The 7744-nt window shown below is 39.5% G+C and overlaps 1 pseudogene; it reads right to left on the bottom strand.

Annotated features, from left to right (window-relative positions):
* Positions 1–536: 536 nt before the first annotated feature.
* Positions 537–1230, bottom strand: LOC140325019 (large ribosomal subunit protein eL15-like; annotated as a pseudogene).
* Positions 1231–7744: the final 6514 nt, after the last annotated feature.

The following is a 7744-nucleotide window of genomic DNA, read 5'->3' as shown; positions in this document are numbered from 1 at the left end:
CGTGTTGTATACACAAGCACTTTCTCATTCTAAGTCTTTGCCTTTCATCATTGATCAAACTGTTCTAAAATCTTAAGAGTCAGTCCAAAGAAAACATGTTTTGTTTTGCTGTATGCCAGTAAATTTGGATTTCCCAACAAAAAGCCTTTTCACCTTCTCTGTTCAGAGAAACATTTTAGCTTTCCTAAATTAACTTGGATTTTGCACAAAACGGAGTCGTAACGTTGACTATTCAGTCTTTTCAGTCATTCATTTGTTCAAACTGCTAAGTTATACAATTCCATCTTCTGATGAAACAGAAATATGCACTTAATCCTTTTTGCAAAACAGACTGTTTACCTGCATTAAAACAGGAGATCACGATAATGTTGATGGTAACTATACCTACATTACAAATAAAAGCCACTGATCATCAGGAAATACAGATAAACCTTGAAAAAAAACTTTAACTTTTTTTTTTAAATAACAGAAACGTGGATTTTTGTCCGAAAAAGACTTTATTTTTCATGTCAAATTTACAAGTACGACTATCCAAATTAGCGGTAACGGTGGAGTTTAAGAGTTGCATCTTCTCCACCCAGCACGACAAGAGGCATCAATGGTCTGATGGTACTTGTGACCCTTGTTAAGACCACCACTCTTCTTGCCAACGGATGTCTGTCCACCCATCTCCGTGTTTGTGTACAGCTTTTGTGATCCATTGGGTGCCTGGGTTGCGTCTGATGGACTTGTGGAAGGAGTCAACCAGGATGATCTCAAAGAACATGTAAGTGGAGTCTTCACCCACCCAGTATGAGTTCAGAACTCTCAGTCCTCCACAGTAATGGCCAGCACACTCCTCAGCAACAGAGTGCAGTCTGCAAGAAAACTTGATCTGGCTAACACCCTTGGGCACAGGGTGTTCGAGTCCACGAGGGCGAACTCTAACGATGATGACATAGCCTTGCTTGACTTTGTAGCCCAGTCTACGAGCCTTGACTGTGCGAGTTGGACTTGGTGTACAGTGAAGGGAAGACAGTTGGCAATGTTGCCAGCAGCGGACGCGCAGGAGAAATTGCATTGTATCCAACAGCTTCTTCCTGCATAGCTCTTGCATGTACTTGTAGGCACCCATGATCGCTTACTCTGATGGCTCGGCAGCCAGAAAGGAACAGAACATATTTGGTAGTTTTTGGGTTTTCATACACCTTAAGTCAAAGATAGAGATTAGCAAAACCATCCACTGGAACCAGTATGAAACCAAAAAAATGTACATATTTTTCCAATACAGATACATGCAATCTTTTTTGCGGGCTCCCATCCGCTGTTTTACATTCCTTCCTGTTGGCTGTCTGCTCTTCAACACAGCCAAGAGATGGGGTTTTGCCAATACACGACCCAAACAGGCAATAATAGGCATACCTGGGGAGGATGGTACCTGCTACCACAGAGATGGGAGGCGACTGGCTTTGCTTCTCTCTGCAATGGGGAGAAAGACAATTCGTAACTGCTGTATCTTCCCTACGCCCCCGGGAAAAAATCTCCCAACAAAAAGATACATCCACATACATTTTTTGACATCTGGAAAAGCTTTTTTGCAACATTAAATCCCACCATGAAACAGAGATTGCACTAATGCTTTCAATACACCTCATGGTACATAAAAAGAATGTTGGAAGGAGACCCTCAGACCCTTCACCTCCCTGTTTAAGTTTGCACAAGGCATAACAATTTTCTACCCTACACCCTGTATGATCTGATTTTTGTCTGTGAGATCCCTTCTCTAAATGCAATGTGAACTCTGTAATGTTGCTAAACAAGCCTGCTACAATATTGTTACTGCTTGTTAGGACATTAACTCCTTGACAGTTTATATTGCAATATATTTCACTTGTTTTTTTTATGTTATTCTTGTTTTTTATCAAAATTATGTACTTTTTATTTGTAATCTGTTTAAAAAAAAGCCTTGGAGCAATTGCCAATTTAGAAGTTCACTGGACTAAACTATCCCTCTAAGTGCTGCTTAGTGACTAGTTCAGACCTCTCCAGTATCACATGGAAAAAAAATATATATATATATATTTTGGAAGTGCAGCATAACACATGGTAGTGTGTTACAGCATTTTGCCCTGGGAAGGTGTGTTGGGATGTACTCTATTGTGAGTGGGCCCTTACTGTGGCTACCAGCTTTAAGCTTCAGCTTAGCATGTGTTTAAAAAAAAAACGTTTAACAATGTTTTACCATTTTTACATTGGGGAAATAATTAGAACACTTGTCAAGTTTTCAAAGATATCCAGGACTATTACATTCCATCACTTACTGTCCCCTTAATGGTTTCATTAGAGACTGAAAAAAGTCAATAAAACAAACATGTTTAATGCTGCTTTTTGTATTTCTTCCTCACATTCAATAATGCATAACCAAAAAAGAAAAAACCCCTCCCCCATTACCGCAAAATACCTTGTGTCATGGAGTAGCATGTGGCTTCATCCCATGGGACTGGGCCTGAGTCCAGTCTGCCTATGAATACTCCCTGATGGGCAAACCAAGCTGTCAGCTGTTAAGCCAATTGTTCCCTTGCTGAATATATCTTTGTCATGTAAGGTTTGTTTCAAGGTATGTGACATTAGAAATCTCCAAGTTGTAATCATTCAGTTTTAATATACCTGAGAAGATATTGATGTCTCTTGCTTTGAAGTTTAAATGCAGCTTTGCTATCATTTACATTTAAGACCATTTATTTTGCAGCTTGCGTGAGATTTGAATGTAAATTGATATGAATTTTCCAAGACTGTTTTCCATCCTAAGAAGAACCTATTAGCTAAATTAACGCTTTGACTGGTTAGGATGTGTACATATGAACCTGTCATGGCTGCCCCTCTCCTAGACCGATATTCATGATATTTATTATATTTATGTGGGGTTATGGCAGTCAAAGTGTTCTTTCAAGGGGGTTCAGCTTGATTGAATGATAGATAGATAGATAGATAGATAGATAGATAGATAATATATATATAGATAATAGATAATCATCATGTAAAATCCGCAGAATCTCAGAATGTGTAGCGGTACTATTACCAAAATTCCAGGAAAAGCCACCAGATGCTTTTTTTGACAAAAACATAATTGTACTTTCACTTGTCTCTTGCTGCAGTAACCTGTGTGCCTGATAGGACATGTGTTGTGTCCTGGGGGTACTGGCTAATTCGTACAATGGAGACATTGTCCTATAAAAAGATGGACCCTTGACAACTGAAGAGTTGTGTATGCTTGTTAAAGTAGATTTTGCATTCAATTTTTCACACTGGGATAAACTAGAGGAGAACGTTTTTTTCATACATAGTTAAGTGCTTTCAAATTTTTAGATTTTCCAGCTTAAATTTATGGGCTGCAGACAATACCTCATATCACCATGGCAACAGGAATTGGAGGAGAGCAGCCATGTTTGACAGGCAGCCACACTCATTTTAAGCCAAGTTAAACAGAACTGTGAGCTTTAGAAATGAATAGAGGCCTGAAAATTATATAGTTTATAAGTAGGTAGGGTAATCACTACACTGCCACAAAATATGGAAACAAAGCCCTATACTTTTGGCCATGTTGTGGTTTCCTAACAGACCATACAAAATGGATGCCAACATTTCCCTTGGCAAAATGCTAAGTAGTTTCATTTGGGATAGTCTCTATGGCTTAGATTCTATACTTAAAACACATTTACATTTTCTTTATCCTTTCTCTCAAACCTGAATAGAGCTATTAAAATGGTTAAAGTGGATGAATTTTTGTCTTTATTCAACCATAATGACTGTGTTACTGTATAATTACCAAGCACTGTTGTATTAGAAGGCTTGCTCCATATACAACAAATTATTTAGCTCTGAGTGAGAAATAGTGGGTTCAGTCACGCTTCTCAGAGTTTTTAGTGTCCAGATTTGACACTTTAGATTGTGTACTTATCCTTTTCTACAAGACTCAGACCTGGGTGGTCACTGTGATTTTTGTCCTCAACAATATTTATATAACGTATAATATTCATATAACTTACTTTCAGTAATATTTCCTGATCCCCCAGAAAGGTAGAGGCAAAATTGGTAATGACACATGGTCAGAATGATAGAAACCCCTAAATGTAGTGCTGTACAAAGAGACTTTACTTGTTAGACCCCAGCACAGGAAGACTTTTCTATGCATGACCATGGAGTGCAGTGCAGAGGACACCATATTTTCCCTCTATGCTGCTCAGCCACCCTCTAGCCTGCCTTTTCTCTGAAACCCAGATAAAAGCAAATACATATGGAGAGTGGAAATGGCTGTGACAGGTGTTTATTACAACAACAGATAAAAAACAAACTCCGCAACCAATTATATTTTTGATCCCCAGGCGCACTGCATTGCCTTGGGACCAATATCAGTTACTTACAGAGAACTACAAAAATGGATCCCTCAACCAATGGCTTCCAGGATCTCCACCGCACATCGATACAAAGATCTTAACTATTGAAACTACCCAACATGCACCTGAAATAGTGATTGGGCAGATTATTTTTTGCTTGGCGGACAAACTTCCACTAACTTCTTATCCTGCCATTCCTTCCAATGCATTCCCAATCTCCTCCCCAGATCCCACCCCTTACCAGTTGAGCATGGCCAGAAATTGACTTTAAAATTGGCAATGCTTGAAGGAATTATTTTAGCATTTAAGCATTCATGTTCATGTGAACAGAATTTTGCACCATTATCCCCACCACGGTAGTATGCTATGGCTAATACAATCATGTGGTTGACTTTAGATGTCTTGTCGCTAACTCTCACAGTCCCGGAAATAATTAGCATTAAAGTTAGATTAAAGATTAGATTAATTAAAGACAGTGTCAATGCCAACTTTATGATAGGTTCCTGTAGTTGAAAACACTAAGGATGATGTCGAGTTTGGTAGGGACCCCCCCTCCAGGTAACCCTAAATTTTCCTCTGTTGATCAGAGTAGCTTCACTGAAGCAGGCAGTTCCTACTTTAGATATCCTGCCTGCCTTTATTTCCAGGTAGTAATAGGGCCTCTTTAAATTATTCTGCTATAAATGTCTTTAGCTAATTCTAGCAGATTCAGCTACTAAATAACCACAGTCAAAATGCTAAATCCAAGCAAACAAGAAATGGACCATGTTCCAGTTTAGGTTGTCCTCATACATGTTTATGCTAGAATAGCTAAATCTCCAAAAGCTGTTTGTTATTTCAGCCTTGTGTCCTGCTAAAGAAGTTACCTGAGGACAGTGGAAACATACGGCTGTAACATACACAAACAGATAGCAGATGTAAATACACACGCAAAGTAACATATACAAAGAAGCTATCAAGGCGCTAGTGGAAAGGAAAAGATTAAAGCACTCTCTGTGTTTCTTGGAATTCGGATTGTTCTTTTTTCCACAAGACAATATATTAATTCTTGTTGGGTTTAACTGTCTGAATCTTGGCATCGTGAAGACAAGCTGTAATAATGGACTTATTCCTGCAGGAAACAGATTATGCTGAAAATACTTGGATAGCACTGCCCTGACAATCACCTCTTGAAAATGTTGTGACTGTCCCCGAGACTCCAGAACTTAAAGTAATTAAAGTTAACTTATAATGACGGAAATGTGAGAGATGATTTTCTGACACCAAATGTGTCATCCTGACCCTGGCCTTATTGCTTATTGTCTCAATGATCTGAAACAAAATATGCAGCCAATCATATCAACAAAGTTTGGACTCATTTGTGGCTCACTAGTTCATGAAGCTGAATACACAGTTGAAATACCTATGGGAACTGTTTTATCCACCTAAGGATTTGTATTATAATCCAACCAGATCTGGAATCACAGTTGCAACACTCAGCAGAGCCATGTTGGTGACCTGACTTTTATCTACTGCATTTATGCCTTGTCACCACCCAGCTCCTTGCGTGTAATTGGACATTGATGGAGTAATAGGAAGCAAATGTGGTAATTGTTACCTTTCTGTTAGTTTGTTCTTTTTCATCACATATGCATTTTAGCACACCTAACTTGCTCCTAGAATTGCTTTTCCATTTCCAATTCTTGGTGCTGCTGTACAAGCAATCATAGGAGGCTGGTAAGTCAAATGTAGGTGGCTATGATATTAACATGACCCATTCACATGTATAGATTCTATATGTGCAGGCATTGCACATGAAGGTTTTGTTCATACAGAAGCCACTATCAGCTCTGCTGAGATGAAGTTGTGCACTACAAGCAGCTGGTGAGGGGCAGCAAAGCAGCAGTGGTTCTACACATGGGCCACTGGGAAGCCAAGTATGTTGCCACTTCTCCTAGAGGCACAGGGCCGAATCAAAAAGGTGGGCACATGCTGCCAGGGGGCAGATTTCATTGACATTTTGTAAAAAAAACACTGCTTTTTTCAAAGTTGACCTGATTGCCTGGTTGATGAAGGCCGAAACCTGTTCCGAGCAAGTTGGGTCAGACTTTGGAATGGGATTAAGACTTAACAGGTAAGCCCTTCAGCAGCACTCAGAATGCTGATGTTGGGGGTAACTATAGCTATGTATCATATCTGAAACCCCAATGCACTTGTTGTAAATTTCTGAAAGCTAACCCAGGGAAAAATGAATTTCTCATTAATTAATTAAGTCAAATAGGCTGCAAAGTAGGCAAAAGTTATTACATATTTGTATTCCCCTATTTTCTCCACTTCAATCTTTCTTAATGCTGTAGCATTTCTTTATTACCCTGATATCTAAAATGCCTCAGCATTTTTCATCATGCTGACACCACCACTGCAAAATTTTAACTCTCCAATGTTAGGCCGATTTTTTCCTTGAACATGGTATGTGATTTTATTAGTAAACCCCTTTATTTGCTGCAACAGACAAAGAATAATGCAATCATTGTCTTATTGACACAGCACATTCAGCTCATCTAAAAACCCCTAATCTGTTACTATTGCTCCTCTATCCCCTTATAAAATCAGACTCTATAACTCTTAAAAGTTCCCAGGTGCGATAATCACTACAACAAAGATAAAGAGCAGACATGGTTTTGTTTCACACTATATTCAAAGCACTTAATTACAATGCATTAAGGTCAGTGGTCCCCAACCTTTTCGTCCCTATGGACCACTAAACTTACAGACTCCGGACCACGCATGCACGGGGAGCCGTGTGTCACTCAAAGGGGAAGAAACTTCCCTCAGAGTGATGTCATAATGCTGGAACCCACCCAGTCCAGAGTCTGCGATACATACAGTGGACATGGTCCGAGGCTCTGGCTGGCACGCCCCTAACGGGGTCCTTGGTTCACAGGTTGGGGACTGCTGGTCTCCATGCTCCCGTGGCCCAGCTGTCAGAAGGCCGCAGCCCACCACTGACCGGGGGTTGGGGACCCCTACATTAGGTCATTCTCAATATTTTCTACTCTCTCTGTTTAATTTTTAACTATATATCAAGGCAAGTTACGTTTTGGAGAGTACTAGTAAAAATTGTTTGTTTTAGTTTGCAATAGGAATTTCTGTCATATTGGAGGTTAGCATTACAAAACGAAATTCCATCAGTAAGTTTAACACATTGGGCCTACTTTATCAAAGCTTTCCAAGGCTGGAGAAGATAGACTATCATGGGTGAACCTGTGCGATCCAGCAAATTTGAAATGGATTTCTTAAAAATCATTGGCAAATGTATTCTAAACCAGTCTAAACCAATTCTAAACCAGATCCTAGGATACAAGATTCTAGGTTGCTAGTCTATCTTCTCC

This window comes from Pyxicephalus adspersus, chromosome 2, assembly GCF_032062135.1.
Source record: "Pyxicephalus adspersus chromosome 2, UCB_Pads_2.0, whole genome shotgun sequence".
NCBI classification, from domain to species: Eukaryota; Metazoa; Chordata; class Amphibia; order Anura; family Pyxicephalidae; genus Pyxicephalus; species Pyxicephalus adspersus.
Note: the sequence above shows the minus strand (reverse complement) of the source record. Positions and strands in the feature narration are given on the sequence as shown.